Source organism: Bactrocera neohumeralis, unplaced genomic scaffold (assembly GCF_024586455.1).
Source record: "Bactrocera neohumeralis isolate Rockhampton unplaced genomic scaffold, APGP_CSIRO_Bneo_wtdbg2-racon-allhic-juicebox.fasta_v2 cluster09, whole genome shotgun sequence".
NCBI lineage: Eukaryota > Metazoa > Arthropoda > Insecta > Diptera > Tephritidae > Bactrocera > Bactrocera neohumeralis.
Window position 1 is genome coordinate 24,821,171 of NW_026089622.1, and position 25,146 is coordinate 24,846,316.

General features: G+C 36.4%; 1 protein-coding gene across 10 annotated transcripts in view; it reads right to left on the reverse strand.

Moving 5' to 3' along the window:
• The window catches only part of LOC126764053 (uncharacterized), a 917,515-nt gene that overhangs the window by 580,736 nt on the left and 311,633 nt on the right, over positions 1-25,146 (reverse strand). The window lies entirely within an intron of this gene.

Consider the following 25,146-nt stretch of genomic DNA (forward strand, 5'->3'; position numbering starts at 1 on the left):
AAAAAGCAGGATTGTATACAAAAAGCGAGTTGATCTCTCTAACGAGCTCTCAATTGCTTAAGAATATAACAAAAAGCATAATCATAAGCACACAAACAATTCGTGCATACTTATATAAATAGCGCATTGATCTCTTCAGCGAGCTCTCAATTGCATAAAACATAAACACATACATACATACAAACAAGTCCAAGTATTAGGGTGTGCCTAAATACTAACACAAGGACGGAAAAAGTTTTAATAAATTGAAAGTTCTGATTTGATAAAAATAAATCGTCTAAATAATAAATAAATGAAATCAAAGACATTTTCAAACTTAAAACTAAAATATAAAATATATAAATATACATATATTATTATTTGCAAATAAATAGAAACGGTAATAATAACACGATATAACATACTCGTTTTTACCAACCTAAGTCAAAATTCAAAACTCTACTTACCTCAAAGAGTATTCAGTTTTAAGTAATATTGTTAATTCAAATCAGTCGCACTAAGAGGAATTTTTTTTTTTAATTATTTATGCAGATATTAAAAGAAAAAACCAAAATGACTAATAACGAAAAAAATCAAAATACACCTGTAGGAGCTAAACGCTCAAAACAGGCTTTTAAGTTTATTTCAGAAAGTGACAGTTTCACAAGATACTGCACTAGATTTGCCTCCTCACCGATTCACGCAATTCAAATCTTACAAATTTTTGGACTCGCCTCCAAACGGCTCATGACGCCATTGTAGATTCTGACGATTCAGATCTACCACAAAATTTTAAATTATCTACTACCGCAATATACGAAAACTGCTTGGACCAGGACGAAGAAACAAAAGCTATGATCTCCGATCAACTAAAGCTCATTAAAGCAATTTCACCTACTCCCCACAGTAGAGTAGAGCAGCCACAAATAAACAGTCAAAAGGCAATTTCAGGCATCCACCTCGAGTTGCCCGCATGTGACACAGAAACATTCTATGGAGGTTATGAAGAATGGCCGTCCTTCCGGGACATGTTCACAGCCGTTTACATCAACCATCCAGAACTATCAAAAGCACAAAAACTGTATCATCTCCGATACAAGACAAAAGGTCAAGCAGGCGTCATTGTAAAACAGTTCGCTCTTAATGACGATAGTTTCAATTTGGCTTGGGAAGCTCTAAAAGCTAGAAATGAAAACGAAAGAATACTAGTCGATAAGCAAGTAACGACACTATTAAACTTGCCTAAAATCAAGAAAGAAACAAGTGAAGAATTTGTAACACTACAATTCACTCTTTCTAATTGTTTGTCGATTCTGTCGACACAAAATATTCCCACAGACAGCTGGGACCCCATTCTGGCAAACATTTGGGAGCTATCACTCTCATCACGGAAAAAGTGCCCAACGTGGCAACAAATGAAAGATTTTCTCACCACCCAATATGAAATTGCGGAAAGGTTAGAAGAAAAAATAATCAAAACTAAGAACAAACACGGCCAAAATGGAAGCTTAAATAGACCCCAAGTTAGTAACAAAAACAATTTAAACAAAAACTTTCACAAAACCCAATCGTTCACATCTGAACAACGAAAACATACATCATGCGAACTATGTAAAAGAGGGCATAAAATTATATCTTGCGAGAAGTTTAAAAACTTAAAAGTTAACAAACGAAATAGTTTTGTCAGGTCAAAAAGACTTTGCACAAATTGCCTGTCACATGCGCACACATATAAAAATTGCAAAAGCATATTCAATTGTATCTATTGTCACAAAATGCATCATTCAATGCTTCATTACAGCATACTTCCCATCTCACCCCAAAGAAGCGCTTATACAAAAAGAATCACGGGTTCAACTTCAAAAGCAAATACAGAAAACCAAAATACTAAAAATTGCCAAGAAACGCAATGCTGCTCAAAGGCACAAAAATTTCGATTGCTACACAGCGAAACTCAAAGTAGACCAATTTCAGAACGAATTACCACCATTACAACTCAAGTTGAGGAAACCTTGAACGAATGCCTCAATTCACAATTGAAGAAATTTCGAGAGATAAGAAAACCCCCTCCCCTATGAAATAAAATTATAAAAGATCGGTATTGTGAGCACTTCTCTAAAGCCACAACTACTCGATTAAATAATGGCCGGTACGTCGAGCGACAACCACTAGAGCCACAATTTTTCAATACCCCACATAAAGGTAGAAGAAACAAGGTCAGATTCCCTCTGACAACCTCTTATAAAAATACAAATGGCTTGGATGGCTTTCGCCAATAATGATACAAAAATCCTGCTTAAAAAATCTCAAGCTGTGTAGCGCGGTACTAAACTTCAAATTAGTGCATACGCACTTAAACATAAAATATAACAAAAATGTCTCAAAAAGTCAAAAAAAAAGAAATCGACACTTTTCATACAATATTGCCCCACAGAGGCTTAAATTTTCAAATATGTAAATAAAATTTCAAAAGCAAGTTAAGGGATCACCATACTACCAATGCGATACAGTGACGCACCTCCGCTTACAAAAAGGCAATGGTCGCTCTTATCGCATCTATCCAAGCGCTCCTCATATGGGTGGATTATGGGAATCAGCTATACAAAGCATAATTATAAAAAATTATCTACTCCACGAATCGAAGCCGTTCTCTATTCACGGCACATCCCTCGCAAGATCCCTCTAATTTCATAGTCCTAATCGAGGGATAAGGAGTACCCATTCTGGCCCTATTGGAGCCAGACGTGGAGATGCTATCCTTCATAAGCCGATTTATTTGGCGATAATCCAGAAAAAGCAAGTAATAAATGATCAGCATAATAACTATCAAAGAAACAACCGTTTTATATAATAACTACGAAAAGCACTCGTAAGTGCGCAATATATACATAGTTTCATATCGTATGAACGTCAAAGCAAATACATACTAAAATATGTTTAAAACCAAAGGCATTTTCAGCATTTATTCTGAGCCCTCGGGTACTCTACTAGCAGTACGCCGATATACATTCCATCGCATATACATACATACACAATAATAGGCAAAATATTCGCCTAGGGGGCCCAGGATGTTTAAATGAGTTAAGCATCCACCCCCTCTACCTGGTAAAACTGGCGCATCCTAATACTACAGTGCAATTCACCACAGCAGATGACACTACAGCACAACTGAACACATCTGTACACCAACTCACTCAACAAAAGGGATGGGCAACGGGAAGGCAGACTCAGTTGGTTCTAAGCAAGCTGTGCGACACATATATACAATTCGATCATCAAGACATTCGCTAATACACTGCGCCGCGTCAACATCTTGCGCCTCTAACGCGATTTTCCAATGCGACCTTGACCCGCGGCTTCTCGATCACCAGCATCGGCAAATCTTTCTCGGAAGTGAAGTCTCACCGCCTATTCCGTCGAGATTTATGATAACGAACTTTGTGAAAATACAAATTTATGCTACAAATAAACGTTAAACGATTGTACATTGTAACCCGTGTGTATTTTTACTAAGGAATTGTTAAAGTGGTTAGAGCTTTTCTGTGCACATTTGGGCAGCAAATTATTCAGTTACAATATTTTTTATTTGTGCTTATGCTAAATTCAAGTATCCGTTTACATGAGTTTGTTCGTTCATTGTTTCTCCTGTCTTTAGTAAGTGGTTTTGAATTATCTGGCTGTCATTGTCGTCCATCGTATCAAATATTCTTTTGGATACACTACCTGCTGCATTCACCTAACCTCTCTTTCTTCTTTTTATTAACATTATTAATTTATTTATTTCTTTTTACAACTCTGTATGTAATATACGTTTATGATCAATTATCAGTAGATAAATTCTAACTGGTCTGTTAATTCTGTGGTGTTCAAAAATCCCTAATCAGTTCGAATATTTGAAAATTTTAGTGTTTTTCTGTGTTCGAAGGATAAACATTTTGCAGTTTTTCCTTCTTATATTTGGGTTGTTTTTGTTTTATAAATCCTTCACTCCCCTTTTCTTCATAGCTTTCTCTTTTTTGATTGAATTCTTTGCTGATATTGAATTATTTTATCTATTTCTTCATCTACTTTATTAAGTTTTACTTGATTTGATGTACATTTAATTGTCGAATTAATATATCGTTATAAGTTTTAAAAACCTTTTTATTAATTGTTTTACTGGTAGTTCTTTGTTCAATTTATACAAGATTCTAAACTATGTGGCTATTTGGTTTTGTGAGGTGAATTTCAACATTTTTGTTATCTAGGAAATCTTTTATTCGTCAGGTTTTAAATTCATTGTCGGCTGTAATTTTTCTAAGTTTTCCCAATATAGCAAAGGTTCTTCTAGTTGCTCAATAATCATTATATGGTTTCTGTCATTCAATCAGTAAACTGCGCCGAATTTAGAAAATATCGTTTATTTTTGTATAGGTTTCTGAAAATTTCAGTTTTGGTTTAATAGGATTTCTATCGCATTTCACTTCCTGGCATATTGATTTATTACGATTTGAATAAGTTGCATTAATTTTGGAAAATACATTTTATTTTTAATTTGGTAGTAGGTTTCTTGAATATCTGAGTGAAAACTTTCTCGGACATGATTTAAAGAGATTTGCTTTCCTGCTTCCACTTCTGTCTCAATATCTTGTGCTTCCATTGTACAGTTAATAAATTCTATTTACTATCTGTTTATGCGACATCTGGTCGTGAGATATTTTGCTCCGCCGCGCATATCATCCTCACCGCACTCATCGCACACAATCCACACACAACATACTAAAGGTCACACAACCTAATACAACACAACATGTCATCCACACAACCACAGCTACACATCATCCCAACCACACTACACACCAACACTTCGCCTTTTTCACCACTCACAACCGATACCAAAGGATTGGTCACATCGGAATGAGCGCCTTTTTTCGTTTTACCTGTGACCGCTAAGGTTTTTCGCCATCGAGACGTTCGTCGACACATCGCTCTAGAAAGAAAATTTGCTAATTAAACAATTCCAGGTGCAAGTGCAAGTGTAACAAGTGAGTATATCACCGACATCCGGGTGAACAAAAGGTTTGCAAATAAACAAATGGTCCTTCGAGCCGGATAGTTGCAAGTTGGTATACTTGACTTTGTGAAATTTTAATTTAATTTTATTTTTTGAGTTATTTTAGGATTTTTTATTCTATTACACAAATATGTGTACGTGCCTATGTAATTAAGTAATCAAATGGTACATACATAAATTAAATAACGCCAAGGTTCAACGACCTGCCTTTTCGCTTAATTCGTGTTTCCAAACACCCCACAAAATAAAATACCAAAAAAAAGAAACAACAAAAAATTTCCTAAGTCAAGTATAACTTGCGATAATTCTTGCGATACCCCTTGGGCTAAGAAAAAAAAAAGCAACAAGCAGGATCGCTTTAAACATAAGCAAAGGCAAAAGAGAGAACCACAAAAGGTAATAAGCGAAATTTATGTATGTACACATATTTACCTTTACATTTGCATGTCCCCCGCCGAAGTTTATACCGCAATCACACTCACCTTTATGCTCATGCTCTTTCCGTACTCAATCTCTCACTAAAGAGATCCTTATAAAAACAATTGATACATATGTATGTACTGAACTGGGAACAAATACTTATAATTTTTCAATATACCACATTATATGCATATATAATTATTTTCCGCGCTCTTATCGACCGGTTACCGATACATATATACATTTATGTGCATTTAGCATTTTTGCTATATTGGACATACGTTTATAAACATATACATATACAAATATATATACAACAATTGCAACAAATATTCTTGCTTATTACCTGTCCTTTCGCGTTCTTAAAACAGATAAGATACAGAATATAAAAAACAAAACAAAAATACAAATTAAGTTAATTTGATACACGGTAAAAAAAAGACATATTTATCAAAAACAATTACATACGAATACATACATATATGCATGAAACAAAGGATTAATCGATTTATGCGGTGAATAAGCGTTCGCAAAGTCATAATCTTTTTCATTTATAATATATTTACAAAAAATTCTTTTTTATCACATTTTTTTCACAATACCCATCTTATAATTGTATTTCAAACGAAATATTTACAAACATTTTTTACACAAATTTTTAATAATTCCAATTTTACAATTCAACTTCAAACGAAACATTTACAAAAAAACTGTTTATATATTTTGTCATAATACTATCAATTTTACAATTGTGGTATCTCAAACGAAATATTTTAAGCACAAAGCTTTCAATTCAATTTTATAGATGCAATCTGATTAATCTAAAGAGAATAAACCAAGAACACCTCAATTATTGGAAATTCCAAAAATGGCTGATGATGATAAATCACAAAGCACGTCTGCAGAAGATACACGCTCAAAGCAGAGTATAAAACAAAAAAGATCAAAAAATCAGACAATACCTAGATTCATCACTGAAAGTGACAGTATAAGATATTGTACAAGATTTCAAGCTTCCCCTATTACTGACATCATAGAATCAGTTTTGAATATAAAACTAGAAAGCGTGAACAATCTCTGGGCTCGCCTTCTGGCAGCGTACGATACAGTACTAGATACAGACGACGCAGAACTCCCAGAAAACGCAAAAGCTTCGGCGACAGCCAAGTGTGATAACTGCCGTGATCAGCATGAGTTAACAAAGGGAATGATAACTAAACAAATAAGTTTAGTAAGGCCAAGTAGAGCCACTACTCCCCCTCCCAGAGTAGTTACAACACCAAAAGAAGACCTAGATAAAGGCATGTATCTCAAAGTACCAGCTTGTGATACTGAAATTTTTAATGGATGTTATGATCAATGGCCGTCCGGGACATGTTCACTGCCGTTTATATAAACCATCCTAAACTTTCACAAGCACAAAAGCTATACCATCTCAGGTATAAAACAAAAGGGGAAGCAGGCAGTATCGTCAAGCAATTCGCTTTAAATGACGAAAATTTTAAACTGGCTTGGGAAGCACTTGTCGAAAGGTACGAAAATGAAAGGGTTATGATAGAAAACCCAATAAAAACTTTATTACATTTGCCAAAAATCCAACAAGAAACTAGCCAGGAATTTCAAAACTTACACTCCACAGTGACCAATTGTTTATCAGTGTTAAAAACACAAAATATCTCCACAGAATCGTGGGACCCTATTATAGTAACCATTTGCGCAGAAACACTGCCTGATGCTGCGTTACTACTATGGGAACAATCACTAGTGGATCGCCCACCTGGCAACAGATGAAAACATTCCTCACTGCTCAATACGAGATAGCTGAACGAATAGACAAAAAAAAACTATAAAGCCAAAAAGTCATCACAATGACTCAAGTAAAAACTTGTTCAAACCCCAAGCCAGTAATAACATACAATATAATAGACATGTTAATAAAAGTCACACTTTCGTGTCAAACCAAACTAATAAATGGCAACCATTATGTGAAATTTGTAAAGGAAGTCACAACATAAGATCTTGCGAGAAATTTAAAAAACTTTCCGTTTCTGACAGGAACAATCTGGTCAGACAACACAAACTTTGCATCAACTGTCTGTCGAATGCTCATACGACAAAAGACTGTGAAAGCAAATTTAATTGTGTGTACTGTCAACGAAGACATCACTCATTGCTTCATATTACAAATTTTCAAAATGTGAAGCAAAATCAATTTCATAAAGCCACTGGGTTAGTCACTACAACCAAAAGTGATAATGTCAAAATCTCAAATCCCGAAAAAAGGGAAGAACAACCATGTTGCTCTAAAGCAGCAAAAATTCAAGCTCTTCATTCAGAGAATGAAAGCAAAATTCTTTTACCCACTGCGGTCATCGCTATTGAACATATAGGAGAATTATTCAAATTAAGAGCATTAATAGATCAAGGTTCTCAAAGATCCTTTATATCATCTAAAGCTCAAAATCTGCTAAAATTGCCTGTAAAAAATTTAAATTTCCAAATTTCAGGAATGGGCGGAAGAATTGTACAAAATTCAAACAAAATTTGCCCAATTACTATAGTCTCCCCAAACGCGGATATAAGAATAGATGCACAAGCCAACGTTCTACCGCAACTCACAAATTTGCTTCCAAGCTGTGAAGTAAATAAAAAGCAATGGGAAAAATGCTCTTATCTCAAATTAGCAGATCCCAACTGCCATACCCCATCACAAATCGATTTGTTATTAAGTAGTGACTTAATACCTCAAATAATTCTTGAAGGTATAGAAAAAATATCCAATTAATTGTTAGCCCAAAATACAATCTTTGGGTGGATATTAAGTGGCCAAGTCGCAGAGAAAATTAATTCTTTTACAATTGAAGTTGAAAATATTTCAAACGAATATTTAAATGATGAACTCAAAAAATTCTGGGAAGTAGAAGAATTACTTCAGACCTCTCAATTTTCAGAAGAAGGTCAGGCATGCGAAGCCTATTACAAGTCCACAACAACAAGAAATGAACATGGTTGTTATATTGTGCGACTACCATTCAAACCAACTTTTCCTGAAACCATAGCTCTTGGCCACTCTAGAATATCAGCAGTCCAGCAATTTCTAAGCTTGGAAAAAAGTCTGATAAAGAAAAGTGAGCTCAAATCAGCATATGATAATGTGATGGACGAGTATCTAGACCTCAATCATATGGAAGAAGCTGTGCCATATGAAAAAGTATCTAAAGGTAGATATTTATCTTTTTATCTGCCACATCACGGGGTAATACGACCTGATAAAATCACAACAAAAGTACGAGTGGTTTTCAATGCCTCAAAATGTACAAGCTCAGGTAAATCACTCAACGACGTACTATATACTGGCCCAACCTTACAACCTGATCTCATGCTGCTAATACTAATATGGCGCATGTTTAAATACGTTTTTAACGGGGATGTAGAGAAAATGTACAGACAAATTCTAGTACATAAAGATGACCAAGATTTTCAGCGTATAGTCTTCCGCAAATCAAATAATAGTCCAATCAGCGACTACAAACTTAAAACCGTCACCTTTGGCATCAATTGCGCACCCTACTTAGCGATCAGGACACTGCATGAATTAGCAAAATCGTGTGAAACAAATTTACCCTTAGCAACTTCCATGTTACAAACACAAACATATGTTGATGATATTTTATCAGGTAGCCACAATCTGTCATTAGCGTGCGAATCACTATCTCAAGTGATCAAAGCACTAAATTCAGCGGGATTCCCCTTAAAGAAAATTACATCAAATCATCCCGAAATAATAAAAGACATAAAAAAAGAAGACTTATTAGATACAAATTTCCTTAAATTTGAAACAGCCAGTACAACAAAAACCCTAGGGATTCAATGGAATGCGATAACAGATCAATTCTCATATACAATAAATAAATACTTTCTTCGGTGGCAAACCTTTTCGACCCCGCACGATGGCTTTTGCCAATAATAATTCAAGCAAAAATCCTCATTCAAGAATTGTGGCAAGATGACACTGAATGGGATGAACAGGTAAAACCTGTACGTTTAACAAAATGGGTACAATTTGCATACTATTTCAGAAATTCGAATCCCTCGATGGGTAAATTTCACCCCTAACATTAACACAGAATTACACGGTTTCTGTGATGCCTCTGAAAAGGCTTATTGCGCAACAGTTTACGTACGCACACAGTACGATAACAAAATATCTGCACACCTCTTGGTAGCCAAAGCCAAAGTTGCACCTTTGAAGACACTCAGTCTGCCACGGCTTGAACTGAATGATGCTCTTCTGTTAGCGAAATTGATTTCAATAGTTCAAACCAATCTGAAATTAACCGATCAAAAAACGTATCTTTGGTCAGACTCAGAGATAGTTTTAGCGTGGTTAGAAAAGCCACTCTATTGCTGGAAGACCTATGTTACCAACATCCCAAATTTTAGACTTAGTTGGCTTAGACTTAGTTGGCCCAGCAAAATGGCAACATGTTGCAAGTGCGGATAACCCAGCCGATCTTGGGACAAGAGGTTGCAAGCCACTGCACCTCACCAGCACTACACTCTGGTGGAATGGTCCAACATGGCTAACAGAATCACAAGAATTCTGGCCAAAGTCTCCCGCTCGTAATATAATACCGCCGGAAAGTCGGAAAATTTAAAGTTTTCATATCACTCCAGAAGAGGATGATATTCTCTAACGATTTTCTTCATTTCCTAGAGCACTAAGAGTAGTCGCTTACATGCACAAATTCACCGAAAGACTTAAACAAAAAACGTAAGGGATACAAAATGATCCTTGCGTACAACTAACGCATACCGATTTGCAACATGCCAAAGTTAGTCTCATCGAACCAATCCACCAATCGAAAAGGGAAGCTCTCTTCTCGTCTTAAATCCATTCTTGGACGCTAACGGATTAATAAGGGCAAATGGAAGATTAGCGAATTCCAGCCTCAGTTACAACGAACGGCTTCCCATTATTATACCTGAGATATCCCGTTTTACTCATTTATTCTTAATATACCTTCACCAGCTTACACTACATGGTGAGCATCGCTTGATGCAGCAAATGGTCCGACAAGAATTTTATATACCGCGTCTAAAGTTACAACTTAAAAAGACGATTTTTATGTGTAAACAATGTACCTTGTACAAACATAAAATGGGTACGCAGATCATGGCAGCTTTACCACCTGAACGCTGCAATTATGTCCTACCTTTTACTATTACTGGGGTTGATTTTGCTGGACCTTTCCAGATAAAGGCCTCGATGTTAAGATGTTCTTCCTTTAGAAAAGGTTATGTGGTTGTTTTTGTATGTTTTACGGCAAAGGCAGTACACCTCGAGCTTTGTTCAGATCTGACAACTGCGGCTTTCCTCGCAGCATTTGCACGCTTTGTCGGACGACGCGGATTTTCATCAAAGATCATGAGCGACAATGGAAAAAACTTTATCGGAGCTCAACGAGCCACTGAGAAAGAGTTCATAAACTTTATGAAAGGAGTATCCCCTGAAATTGTTAAAAAATATTCACCCCAAGGGATCGATTGGCAGTTTATACCTCCATGTTCTCCACACATGGGTGGACTTTGGGAATCAGCAGTAAAAAGCTTTAAGTCCCATTTAAAGAAAACAGGTGGTAATCATAAATTCAATTATGAGGAGTTTACTACACTACTCACTCGTATCGAAGCCGTATTAAATTCAAGACCTACATACATATATCACCATTCTCGCAAGATCCCTCCGATTTCACAGCTCTTACACCTGGACACTTCCTCAGAGAAGCTCCTCTTCTCGCCATACCTGAGACTGAAGGAGACTCACTCACTTTAATAAATCGATGGGAAAGAATCAAGATTCTCCATCATGAATTCAGCCACAGATGGAAGGAGGACTATCTTAAAGATCTCCATAAGAGATATCGATGGAAAACGATCCAGAAGGAACCCAGTACAGGCGAATGCGTCATCATACAGGGCGAATGCCTTCCCCCAACCGAATGGCGACTCGCCGCATTGAAAAGGTACGTCGGGGACGAGATGGTCATATTAGAGTGGTAGATGTACGAACACAAACTGGCATACTAACTCGACCGTTGGTAAAATTGTGCTTCCTTTCGACCACCGAATAACTGATTACACAAACTCCGCGAAATCAAACGCATAAAATAAAATAAAATAAAAAAAAATTTATTATTAAAATTAATCCGTTTAATCCTAAGTACTACCGTTATACAAACGATACATGCAAGCCTAAAACCAATGAGCGATAACAATTAAACCGTAAAAAATATGTATAGTATATGATGATATATGTATCTATCGCTAAAAACAAGTACCCAATTACATAATTCAATACATGAACCATACAATGTTCTAATAAAGTATATTCCTATTCCAATAGAAATGGACATAGAAGACATCCAACTTACCCCCAAGACTGTGAAGTCCGCCATTGCTGCACCTAGAGCATCAGCTCCACCCATCGCCGCACCAAGGACACGAAGAGTCTTGAGTCCGCCAACGCAATCATCTGTTGCAACACCCAGGGATGCATATGAAGATCCATTTGAGGAAAATATGCCTCCACGATGCAGCTTATACCATCGACCCCACGTTCTGAAGAGGTGCACTATCTTCAAAAGCATGAAGCCAGCTCAACGCCAACAGATCGCTCGCGCACACGGCCATTGCATGAATTGCTTGGCAGACTCCCACACCGCATTCGAATGTGCTAGTGAAATTTTGTATAAAGCATTCTTTTGAACATTTGTTGTGAATACCGAGTAATCGAAAAAAGAGAAAATAAATACAAAAAAAAAAACGATTCATGTGAAAGTGAAATACTTCTTTTATTTATTTCAAAGAAAATTTGCTAATTAAAAAGTTCCAGGTGCAAATGCAAGAGCAACAAGTGAGTATATCACCAACATCCGGGTGAACAAAAGGTTTGCAAATAAACAATATCATTTCAATAAGTTTTTCTTGTACTACTTTGTGTTAACGTTCTGTTATTTCTGAAAATATTCTTCACTTATACTATCGCAATCGTTTTCCGTAAGGTTTCTTTGCCTTCTTCTTAAAAAGTCGGCTACTTTATTTTCTTTGCTTTTTAAATATTCAACTTAAACTTGCTTTTCCCCAAGTTTTAATAACCATATTTGATGTATTTTCCTTAGTATTTAGAATGTAAAAATTTTATCTGTTGATGGTGAGTGAAAACTTCGAATTTAATTCCATAAAGGTATCACTTAAAATAATTAATACTCTATGTTATTGCAAGAAAATCCTTATCTGTTGCGGAATAATTTCTTTCGTGGCTATTCAAAGTTCTTAAAGAATAACACACTAGGTGTCCCTTCTTGTGACAATACTGCTCTGTTGAAATGAGTGTTCTCGAAAACTTTAAAAATTTCTCTTATTGCCTTAATATATTCGTTCAGTGACGTAATAAAAATTAGGATATCGTCTAGATACGTGTATTGTTTATATAGTTCCTCAGGATTTCATTCATTAACAGCTGACATTTGGTTGGGCTATTCGTTAGTCCGAAGGGCATTCTTATAAAATTTTATTATACCACTTGAGCAATTTATTATTTAATTTCTAAAGTTAATCTCTCCAATTTTAAATCTGCAGTTTCAAGAACATACATTTGATTTAAGTAATTTAATTTGTTTAAAAAAATACTTTTCTTTCGATTTAACGCTATTCTACCCTTTTTTACTTATACATATGTAATGCTACTATCTTCAAATCTTCTACTTGTAATTATTTTATTATACTACATGTTATTAAATTACTATTAAAATTTCCTTCTTCATAACATTTATCTAATAAAACGCCTTGTGTCATTTCTTTTAAGGCATTTAGTAATATACTGTCCATGTTACTTAAGTCAATCTAAAGGTGGACTACCAATTCGTCCGACTTATATTTTATATTCTGTACTTTTCTAATAAGTTCATTGACTGAACTTACCTTCAGGTTCACGATCCTTTTTACAGTTGGTGCGGCTCGACGTCTGCTCTGTTATTTTTGAAAGTTGCTGTTGTTGATGGTCGGTGATAGATATTCTGTACTACTAAAGAAGGATTTTATTGTTCTGGCAGATCATTCACGGTTTTTAGTAAGGCATGTCTACTGCCATTACTTATTTATTTTTATTTATTATTTTTTAATTCTAGGTAGGTTTGCCACATTTGCTCTAATTGCTGTTATTTTCATTTACGTTCGAACGTTTTTAAAAAAGTTTATTCCGACATTAATATGAAGAGAAGACCATTTGGTTTGGATATTGAAATCAAACTGATTTTAAACTTTATTCATTATTTTAACTCAAGTGACTATGCTTACATAGGACTATTACCTATTATACTTATTAAATAATTTTGTTTTGCAATGGTAAATGTTGACTAAACAAATATCATCATAAATTAATAACTTATTCTGATTCTAGGAAATATTATGAACGAAGGGATTTTGTTTTTTATCATCTGTACTGATTATTGCAAAAGTAACGAATTGGTATCATATTGCAAACTTATTGATTTTAGGCTGTCTGGTTAATTTCCCAAAAACTTATCATTTTTAACGCACGAGAGTCGAGTATCGACCGACGCAGCGGCACATGCGCGAGAATCAATTATCAAGTGCATACATATGTCGTAATCACCTTTCATCTCAGAAAGGCTTTAAATCAAGATGCAAATGTAAAACCATCAAATATCTGTCAACACGTAATCCATAAATACCTTGGTATTTCAATGATAAAGAAAGAAGTGGAAGACAGCAGAATTAAATATACATATGAATATCTAAACTCCGAGATCACCCAAACCCTTTGACTATTGCTTTGGTACATTCCTGCAATCAAACACTCCTTAAAAAAAGCTCACTTGCTTGAGCTTGTCTAGTTTTTAAATAGTTTTAAGATTTTATAACTTTTTGTTAGGCTTTTAAAACAAAAAGCAGAATCAATAAATCAAAGTACATTGAAAAAAAACACGTAATTTTACCATCTTCTTTCACAGGTTCTCCACGTTATCTGCATAAAAATGCCAAGGTTCTATAACTTATGTCCGAAATTATGGGAGACCGGACTATTTGCCACTTTTACGTGTAAATGGAACTGTTATCTTGTCAGTGGTCTCATCATGACATAATTTCAGGACATAATTTCAAGATGTTTTCATTTATTGATGAATAAGTTCATAAATATACAGCAAGTGTGGAGTAGCAGAAACGAGGTTTATCACACTGTCATTTGCTGTTTTGGAAAGAAATAAAAATCCAGTCACACGAAATTGATAGTGTCATAGTTAACCAACAAAGCGATCAGATGTTGTTTAATATCGTAACTAAAAATATGGTGCTCGCACCGTGCGGAGACAACATCAAGCATGAAAAACGGTATTTGTACAGAAAAGTCCTCTACGATTTGTCAGCGAGGGCAGATCGCTACACTAGATAGTAAAAGGAGTAGATCCAATATTGATAATATATGGATTGATCTTTACTGTCCACTACTGTTTAAGATTAGCCCAGTCTCCTTCCATCTATTTCACACCATCGTGCGAAAAGCTCCTCCAAAACTATATATCCCAATATATACAACAAGAAAAGGCAGCTAATTGGAAGAATTTCCATCACCGATATACCAAATTCAATGTAAATGGCCTAGGCGCCATATACCCAACAAACATGTCAAAACCAAAAGGTCAATTTTTTTACGCCTGGGAATTGGACACACGAACATTTGATCACCAACAAAACACAGCAAAGATGCGAATGCGACAATACTCTAACCCAGGGGTGGGCATATTAGCGCTCAGTGGCATTTTGCCCGTTCGGGCACGAGTGCACATTTTGAGGGCTAGATGATGGTATCATCGCGGACAAACATGAAGAGGAAAGTGAGAGCAACGTATTTTACCACTCCATATTTACAAATGAGAGCAACGTATTTTGCCACACCATGTTTACAAATGAGAGCGCGCGCATATATGGGAAGTTGCACTGTGGGTAATAACTGTAAAATTGCCTAACAATTTGAAGTTTCTTTGTAACTACTATAAATTTATATAATGTAAGACAAATAACAAAAAGTATAATAAATATTTTATTTTAGTAATAATTTAGTTTATTTCATATAATAATTTGTATGTTTGGTTTAATCTCATTTGCTGTAGCTACACGCATAATTGTACAGAAATTTAAATCAGATAACCTACTTCTTATTTTATGTTTGTTTAATTTCGTTTTTGAAAAAAATTGTTCAGAAGTGTATGTGCTTCGAAACATAGATATAATTTTCGAAGCAAAAAGTTTCAAACCAGGTTATTTCTTTAAGCTTCCTTATAAAAAGTAATTTCAATAATAAATTCAGGTTATGAACCACTGTTTCTTCAAACGCATATACACAAATGAATCTTATGAGAGCGCAATGTAAATAATTACCCAACAACGCTTCTACCGCCCACTTACCGTAGAATTACCAACGACTTGGGGTTTTCCCCATAGAAACGACTCAGCTGATTGCTCTCTCACAACGCAGGGTTGCCAGGTTCGATATACTGTAGTAATTATAAAAATTGTCTTCAATATATTGAAATTTTCTTAAACTAACGCAAAATCAGAATCAAATGCTATTATTTATAAATATATAAACTAGTTTTACTAGTTTGATTTCAGTTTTGATATTTTATATTGCGAAAAATTATAATTGAAAAGTTAGATGAGTGCAAAACTACATATGCGTATTGAGTAAAGGCAACATTGATGGCTTGAAAACGAGAACAAAACGCTTGCCGCTCGTAGCGAAATGTGATGTTTCTGCCATTAGCGTTTGTATTTCTATTTTTGTGCTTAGCCACTCTCAATCAATAATGCCATACCGCGCAAATATATTTTTATTTGATGATTTCTTATATTTTTGAAAATGTATGTTCCCATTCTATAGCGCGCATTATTATTATTTTAATACATTTCCAGAGGCAATTTAAATTTTTAAAATTTAACAGAACAATCATAGAAAAAAACGTCAATTCTTTGAATATTTTGATAAAACAACCAAATTGAAAGTATCACAAATATTAATATATATTTATATATATATATATATTGAATATATATTTACATAAGCATTTTCATTAAATGGAACTGCAATATGTTTAAACAAAATATATTTTATGGTCACAAGTATCTTTTTTTATATAAGCCGATATATAGCATAAAACTGCCTTGCATATGTACGTATAAAAGCCCACAACATGGGAAAAGTTTTCCCAATTGTAGCTAAAATGAATTTTTACAACTCTCATCACCACCATTACTGTTCTATCGCATGTATCCGTACAGTGGTGTGAACAAAATAGGAACAACCATAAGGTTGTGAAGTTTTTAGATACAAGTATAACTCATATAGTTTATTCTACCAGTGATTAGAATTTTCCACCATGCAAAGTAAATAAAAACAAATATTAATGCGAAACTCTAAAACCTGCAAATTATGTTTACTTCTTTTTGTTCACACGACTGTACAATTCCGATATGAAGTAAACTTCCGCTCTTTAATTTGTGTACAATGTCAGTATTGCCGCAACCATTCTATGTATGTAATTGACTTTTTTCGCAACATTTTATGCCCTTCCCTCCGTAAACTGATATTCCCCTCATCTAGCCCTCGTGCGCACTTTGCTAACTTTGCTTTTTACTTCAACCAAATCAACCCTACAGATTGTTTACATCACATTAACTTAAAAAATAATAATCAAATTTACTTATTTATTGAACAACATAGATTAATCAACCAATTTTAATAATATTAAACTTACTTGTAAGATAGGCGTCAAAGGCTGCCGCAGCTTGTATGTCCAACTATGTTAGATCTAATGTTTTATAATGTGTCTAATAAATAATAATAATAATAATATACATACTTAGACTCCATCAGCAAAGTCAAAATTATTCCATAAAATACAGTGAAGACATTCATAACGAAGGTTTGATATAAATAGAAAATAAATTATTGCACCTAAATGACAAAAACCTAATCGTTTTTAGAATACCTTCTTCAGTTCAAAAGGACAAAAGGACAAATCACTACAATACAAATAGTATGACCGCTTTTGTCAATGAAAATCTGCTAAAGTTAGTCCGAGTTCAAAGATATGCTTTTGAAAGGTGCCCAGGTAACGCTGGCAAGACGTTTCTTGTAAATTTCATTCAACTTTTAAACTTCCGCTATCCGTTAATCTTAAGCAATAAACTTATATTCTATCCGCAAGAATGGATCCCTTGGTAAACGCCTCATTGATAGGATGGGGATGAATCCACCATGCGCCATAAAGCACATATAAAGGCCGTGGGCAGTACCTTAAAATGTCTTAAAAACTGCAAACTGATATGATTAAAGAATGCTTAAAATCGCCGCCCATATGAACTTCGATTGAAAGTATAAAATTACTGACGAATATAAGATCTCGTCTTCATGGAATCACCGATGGTAATTTTCCACAGGAACTGTTTGAACTTGGAGAAGGAATTTTTCCCATTCCAACTTTAAGTAAGAATTCTAACATCCTTCTGGATGAGCCTCTAGGTCAAATAGTCTCTTCTTCTACTTCTCCTTCTAAATTGGCGTAGACACCGCTTACGCGATTATAGCCGAGTTAACAACAGCGCGCCAGTCGTTTCTTCTTTTCGCTACGTGGCGCCAATTGGATATTTCAAGCGAAGCCAGGTCCTTCTCCACTTGGTCCTTCCAACGGAGTGGAGGTCTTCCTCTTCCTCTGCTTCCCCCGGCGGGTACAGCGTCGAATACTTTCAGAGCTGGAGTGTTTTCGTCCATTCGGACAACATGACCTAGCCAGCGTAGCCGCTGTCTTTTAATTCGCTGAACTATGTCAATGTCGTCGTATATCTCGTACAGCTCATCGTTCCATCGAATGCGATATTCGCCGAGGCCAACGCGCAAAGGACCATAAATCTTTCGCAGATCTTTTCTCTCGAAAACTCGAACGTCGACTCATCAGTTGTTGACAACGTCCAAGCCTCTGCACCATATAGCAGGACGGGAATTATGAGCGACTTATAGAGTTTAGCTTTTGTTCGTCGAGAGAGGACTTTACTTTTCAATTGCTTACTCAGTCCGAAGTAGCACCTGTTGGCAAGAGTTATCCTGCGTTGGATTTCTAGGCTGACATTGTTGGTGGTGTTTACGCTGGTTCCAAGATAGACGAAATTATCTACGACTTCAAAGTTATGACTGTCAACAGTGACGTGAGAGCCAAGTCGCGAGTGCGACGACTGTTTGTTTGATGACAGGAGATATTTCGTCTTGCCCTCGTTCACTGCCAGACCCATTTGCTGTGCTTCCTTGTCCAGCCTGGAGAAAGCAGAACTAACGGCGCGGGTGTTGAGGCCGATGATATCAATATCGTCGGCAGACGCCAGCAGCTGTACACTCTTATAGAAGATGGTACCTTCTCTATTTAGTTCTGCAGCTCGAACTATTTTCTCCAGAAGCAGGTTGAAGAAGTCGCACGTTTGGTATCGAATGGCTTGAAGAGGTCCTTACCGATCCTGACGGAGCTTTTGGTGTTACTCAACGTCAGTTTACACAGCCGTATTAGTTTTGCGGGGATACCAAATTCAGACATCGCAGCATAAAGGCAGCTCCTTTTCGTGCTGTCGAAAGAAGCTTTGAAATCGACGAAGAAGTGATGTGTGTCGATTCTTCTTTCACGGGTCTTTTCCAAGATTTGGCGCATGGTGAATATCTGGTCGGTTGTTGATTTTCCAGGTCTGAAGCCACACTGATAAGGTCCAATCAGTTCGTTGACGGTGGGCTTTAATCTTTCACACAATACGCTCGATAGAACCTTATATGCGATGTTGAGGAGGCTAATCCCACGGTAGTTGGCGCAGATTGTGGGGTCTGCTTTTTTATGGATTGGGCATAGCACACTTAAATTCCAATCGTTGGGCATGCTTTCGTCCGACCATATTTTACAAAGAAGCTGATGCATGCTCCTTATCAGTTCTTCGCCGCCGTGTTTGAATAGCTCGGCCGGTAATCCATCGGCCCCCGCCGATTTGTTGTTCTTCAGGCGGGTAATTGCTATTCGAACTTCTTCATGGTCGGGTAATGGAATGTCTGCTCCATCGTCATCTATTGGGGAATCGGGTTCGCCTTCTCCTGGCGCAGTGCGTTCACTGCCATTCAGCAGGCTGGAGAAGTGTTCCCTCTATAATTTAAGTATGCTCTGGGCATCGGCGTCTAGATTACCATTGGGGGTTCTACAAAAGTATGCTTCGGTTTTGAAACCCTCAGTTAGCCGCCGCATTTTTCGTAGAATTTGCGAGCATTACCCCTGTCGGCCAGCTTATCAAGATTTCGTACTTACGCATTTCGGCTTCTTTCTTTTTCTGTCTGCAAATGCGTCTCGTTCCCCTCTTCAACTCTCGGTATCTATCCCATCCCGCACGTGTTGTGGTCGATCGTAACGTTGCGAGGTAGGCAGTCTGTTTTCTCTCCGCTGCGACACGGCACTCCTCGTCGTACCAGCTGTTATTTTGCACTTTACGAAAACCTATGGCTTCGGTTGCAGCTGTACGTAAGGAGTTTGAAATGCCATCCCACAGTTCCCTTATACCGAGTTTTTGACGAGTGCTCTCAGAGAACAGGAGTGCAAGCCGAGTAGAAAATCGTTCGGCTGTCTGTTGTGATTGCAGCTTCTCGACGTCAAACCTTCCGTGTGTTTGTTGGCATGCGTTTTTTACTGCACAGAGGCGGGTGCGAATCTTGGCTGCAACAAGATAGTGGTCCGAGTCGATGTTAGGACCTCGGAGCGCACGCACATCTAAAACACTGGAGACGTGTCTTCCGTCTATCACAATATGATCGATCTGGTTGGTAGTTTTTCGATCCGGAGACAGCTAGGTAGCTTGATGAATCGTCTTATGCTGGAATCTAGTACTACAGATAACCACATTTCGGGACCCGGCGAAGTCAATCAGCCTCAACCCATTTGGGGAAGTTTCGTCGTGGAGGCTGAATTTACCGACCGTAGTACCAAAGATACCTTCTTTGCCCACCCTGGCGTTAAAGTCGCCAAGCTCGATTTTGACATCGTGGCGGGGGCAGCTCTCATAAGCGCGCTCCAAGCGCTCAGAAAAGGCATCTTTGGTCACTTCGTCCTTCTCTTCCGTCAGGGCGTGGACGCAAATCAGCGATATGTTGAAGAACCTCGCTTTGATGCGGATTGTGGCTAGAAGTTCATTCACCGGAGTGAATAATAGTACTCGGCGACGGAGTCTCTCTCCCACCACGAATCCAACTCCAAACTTGCGCTCCTTTATATTGCCACTGTAGTAAATGTCACAAGGACCTACTCGTCTCTGTCCTCGTCTCGTCCATCGCATTTCTTGGACGGCGGTGATGTCAACCTTCATTTTCGCGAAGACATCAACCAGCTGTGCGGCGGCACCTTCCCAATTAAGGGTCCGGACATTCCAGGTGCGTGCCCTCAAATCGTAGTCCTTATTTCGTTTGCTATGGTCGTCATCAAAAGGGGTGTCTCTCATCCGAGGCTGTCGTTTAGATTTCATTGGGTTAGGCTTTTTACGTGGCGGGTCCCAAACCCAGCGAACAACCCTATGTAGGGGATGTTTCGCCTTCTCACATTAGCTCGCCTTCGAATGTTTTTTAGGCTACCCAGAGGATACTTGGTCAAAGACCGGAAGTAGTGAGCTGCTAGAGCCATGTGTAAAAGAATCGTTTCTGGCCACTCCCAAGTGAATGGCGATCAGAGAACTTTCATCACTTGCGTGAACTTCTACACATAACTCCATCCTCCCAGCCAAATAGTCTCTAGTTCAGAAATTTTAATAGCTGCATTATACCCTGACATCGAGAATTCGCACGAAAATGACAATTGGTTGTGTTCTAGAACAATAGTGTCATTCAGGAATGAATGATAGTGCCAATAAAATAAACAATCTAATTATTCAACAAGTACCAGACAAATAAAAAAATACAAATTCATAGACACCTTGACCAATAACGAATACGCAGTCCATTATCCCCAGAAGTTTTTAATTGATCAAACGCTTCTGGACTGCCACCACATGAAGAAACTTTAAAAATTGGAATTCAAATTATGCTTTTGAAGCATTATAATGGGATAAGGCTGTTTATTAAGGAATTGAAGGACAATTTAATTTTAGCAACCATTATCACCGGCCAAGCAGCTGGTCAAAAGAATAAGCATCAAATATTTTTTACTGACTCAATAAATTGATTTTCAGGAGCAGAGAAAGTAAATTATTAGAAAAGGACAGTTTTAACTTAAGAAGCAGGCTGCTAGTTTATAATAAAAAAGTTGTTTTTAGAAAATTTTGAATCTTTATAAATTTAACAAAAAATTGTATTATAATAAGAATATAAATATCTGTTTTTAAATTATATACATGTACCATATACACCATATTTGAATAAACAAGTTTGAAAATGGGGTTAGTATAAGAGTTTTCAAGCTGCGATACATACATTTGAGTACCTAACACCTTAAGAGTGTAGTGACCCTAAAACAAAAGTTACATTATAAACAAATTTTGTATTACCTATTTGCATTGCAAATTTATATCTTAAACAAGAAAGGAAGGGCTAAGTTCGCGTGCAACCGAACATTTTATACTCTTGCAACTTTCTGGAATCAAAGCAAGGGAAATACCTTAAGATGTAAATTGTCAACCAGAAGATTGAAATCCGAGCAATTTTATATACATATACTGCACATATTACTTGTATATCGTCACCTGAAATGCAAAATAACGTATCATCAAAAAATTCGAAATTGAGTGCCTTATTGATTATGATTCACTACTTCAAATTACAAACATAATATTACATATGTTCAACATTTTAAGGTTCTGCGCTCAGATATATACCAGTTTTAACCAATATTAAAAATTTTGTTCACTTATATTCCATTTTATGTCGTGTTTAATTCATGCCACTGTAAATTTCCGAAAATGTTGTTACGTTATTTTGCATTTCAGGTGACGATATATAACTCATATGCTCACAGACCCATAAAGTTTGTTAGAAAAACGAAAACCATTATATGTAGTATCGACCAAATTTTATCTATTTTTCCCAATACCACATACTGTTACATACTAAAAAACTAATCATATAGCGTAAAGTCAGTCGGATGTTCGAAAATCCTGATAGTAGCTATATGGAGGGGATATATAGGGGAGTTTTCGCTCAAATTTATTTATTTTTGGCACAAAGATACAAGGCTCTGAGTAAATTATGCTAGCTCATTTTCAATGAGATAACTCACATAATGGCCGATATACTCGTATGCGGTACAAAGTCAACCGGAAGTTCTATTATCTTTGTATTAGATATATGGGGACTAAGGGAAGTGTTGCTCAGATTCAACCCATTTTTTGCATACAGACATATCATTGTCAGAGAAGTATTTCTCAGACATTGACCGTTATTTTCCAACTAGAGGTACCGGGGTCTAAATATTCGGTTCCTAAGGACGTGAACAGTTTTTTTTGGACTAGAACAATTTTTGGTCATAAGGTGGCGTATACTAATCCCATTATATTTAATTTTACGTCGTTATACCCGGAGGACGCAATAACCAGAAGGAGCAAAGAAAAAATTTTTTTTGTTTATTTTATGGTTGCCATATTCGTAGTAGGCTTTTAAAATAAAACAAATTAATTTTTAAATCAAAAAAAAAATTTAATTCAATAACCTTGGTTTTTCAAAATAGGTCGTATACATATAATGGATATTCATAAACTTAATATAACTAGATTAATTTCTTTTCTTTTACTTTTTATTCTTAATTTAAGTAATCAGTAATTTTTGATTGTTTTGCAGTCGTTTTTGACATTTAAAAACAGTCGCGCACCGCATTATTTAAACGAGAGATGCTGTGCGTTAAACTCTCGTCATTAAAATTCGAATGGACAAATCTATTTAGTAGTTCTGCAGCCTTCAGTGCCTCCAAAACGCTAGGTGCTGACTCATCTTCATTTCGATCTTCCACGTTGTCGTCGCTATCCTGTCCATCATCTAATATATTTTCAACAATTCTGTCTTCGGAAGGTTCCTCACAAGTCGAAACACCATTGTCAAAAAGAACATATTCATCCAGTTCTTCCTTTGAAATCGGTAGCTGATTTTTTAGAGCTCTTGCCCAAACAGATAGAGGAATGTCATTTTCGATTTCAATATAATTTGAGCATGAGCTGCTGGAACCATCTAAATTTTCTACTGCAAGCCCAGAATGCTTAAAACAATTCGCAATTGTCAATGGTGAAAGTTGTTGCCATGCATCATTTATCATTAAAATGGCATCAAGTATGGTTATTTTCGGGTAATTTTCATCTTTGTTTTCATCCATATTGCTGATTATTTTAAGTACAAGATTTTTCCGAAAAGTTGATTTAATCACTCGAATTATGCCTTGATCCATTGGTTGTAATACAGATGTCGTATTTGGTGGAAGGAAAACTAATGTCATATTCGTTTGGTCACTAATTTGGGGATGGGCTGGACAACTATCAACTAATAGCAATATCTTCTTTTTCCGCTTTTTAAGCTCAGCATCCCAATCCCGTACCCAATTAATAAAAATTGTAGATGTCATCCATGCCCGGCGATTACTATAGTAGTCAACAGGCAAAGACTGAACATTTTTAAAGCATCTAGGTCGCTTTGATTTTCCAATGACCAATAAATGCTTTTTCATATTACCACTCATATTGACTGCAAAAAGCACATTTATCCTTTCCTTGGACAGCTTCCCTCCAGTGCATTTTTCACCTATAAATTAAAATTTCAATAAACAGATTTCTTCAAAATAATTTTCTTTCTCACCTTTAAATTTTAATGTTTTGTCTGGAGTTAATTTGTAGAATAGTCCAGTTTAATCGGCATTAAAAATTTCCTCATCAGTGAAATCTTTTCGTAGTATAGGCCAAACCTTTGTAAGCCACTCGCTAGCATCAATCTTTTGTACAGACAAAGATTCTCCACTGACTGTACCGCCGACAATATTATGCCTGACCTTAAAGCGGCTTATCCAACTCACAGTACAATTAAAATTTTCAATTTTAAATTGCTTAGCGAAAAAATTTGCTTTTTCTTGAAGCAGTGGACCACTTAATGGGATTCCTCGACTGCGTTGCAATATGAACCACTGTAACAATGCTTTGTCCACTTGATCTTGAGTTGAAGCTCTGACGGCTTTAAGGCTTTAAGATATTACTATTAAATAACGTTTTAATTTTTTATTTATTTTTTTTGATTGTGGCAATTGTTGTGTGGCTTACGCAGAATTCTTTTGCCAGAGTAACGTTACGCTCACCGGCTTCCAGGCGCCGAAGCGCATTTTTTCTTCAACAGAGAAGCACTTTCGTTTTTGAGACATTTTGCGGGTGTAATGCGCAAGTGTCGAGCTTAAACTGAATGACTTCCTTATTGCGCATTTTGCGCATTTTACGCATTAACTCACATTTGTCGAATTTACGCATTCACAAAAAAGGGAAAATTGGAAAAAAAAACTAGAAATATAACGGGACATCCTATCGAATAGGCTATGTGGTCTGCACACGCACGCTGTAAACATTTGTATGACGTCAGCATTGCACTTCGA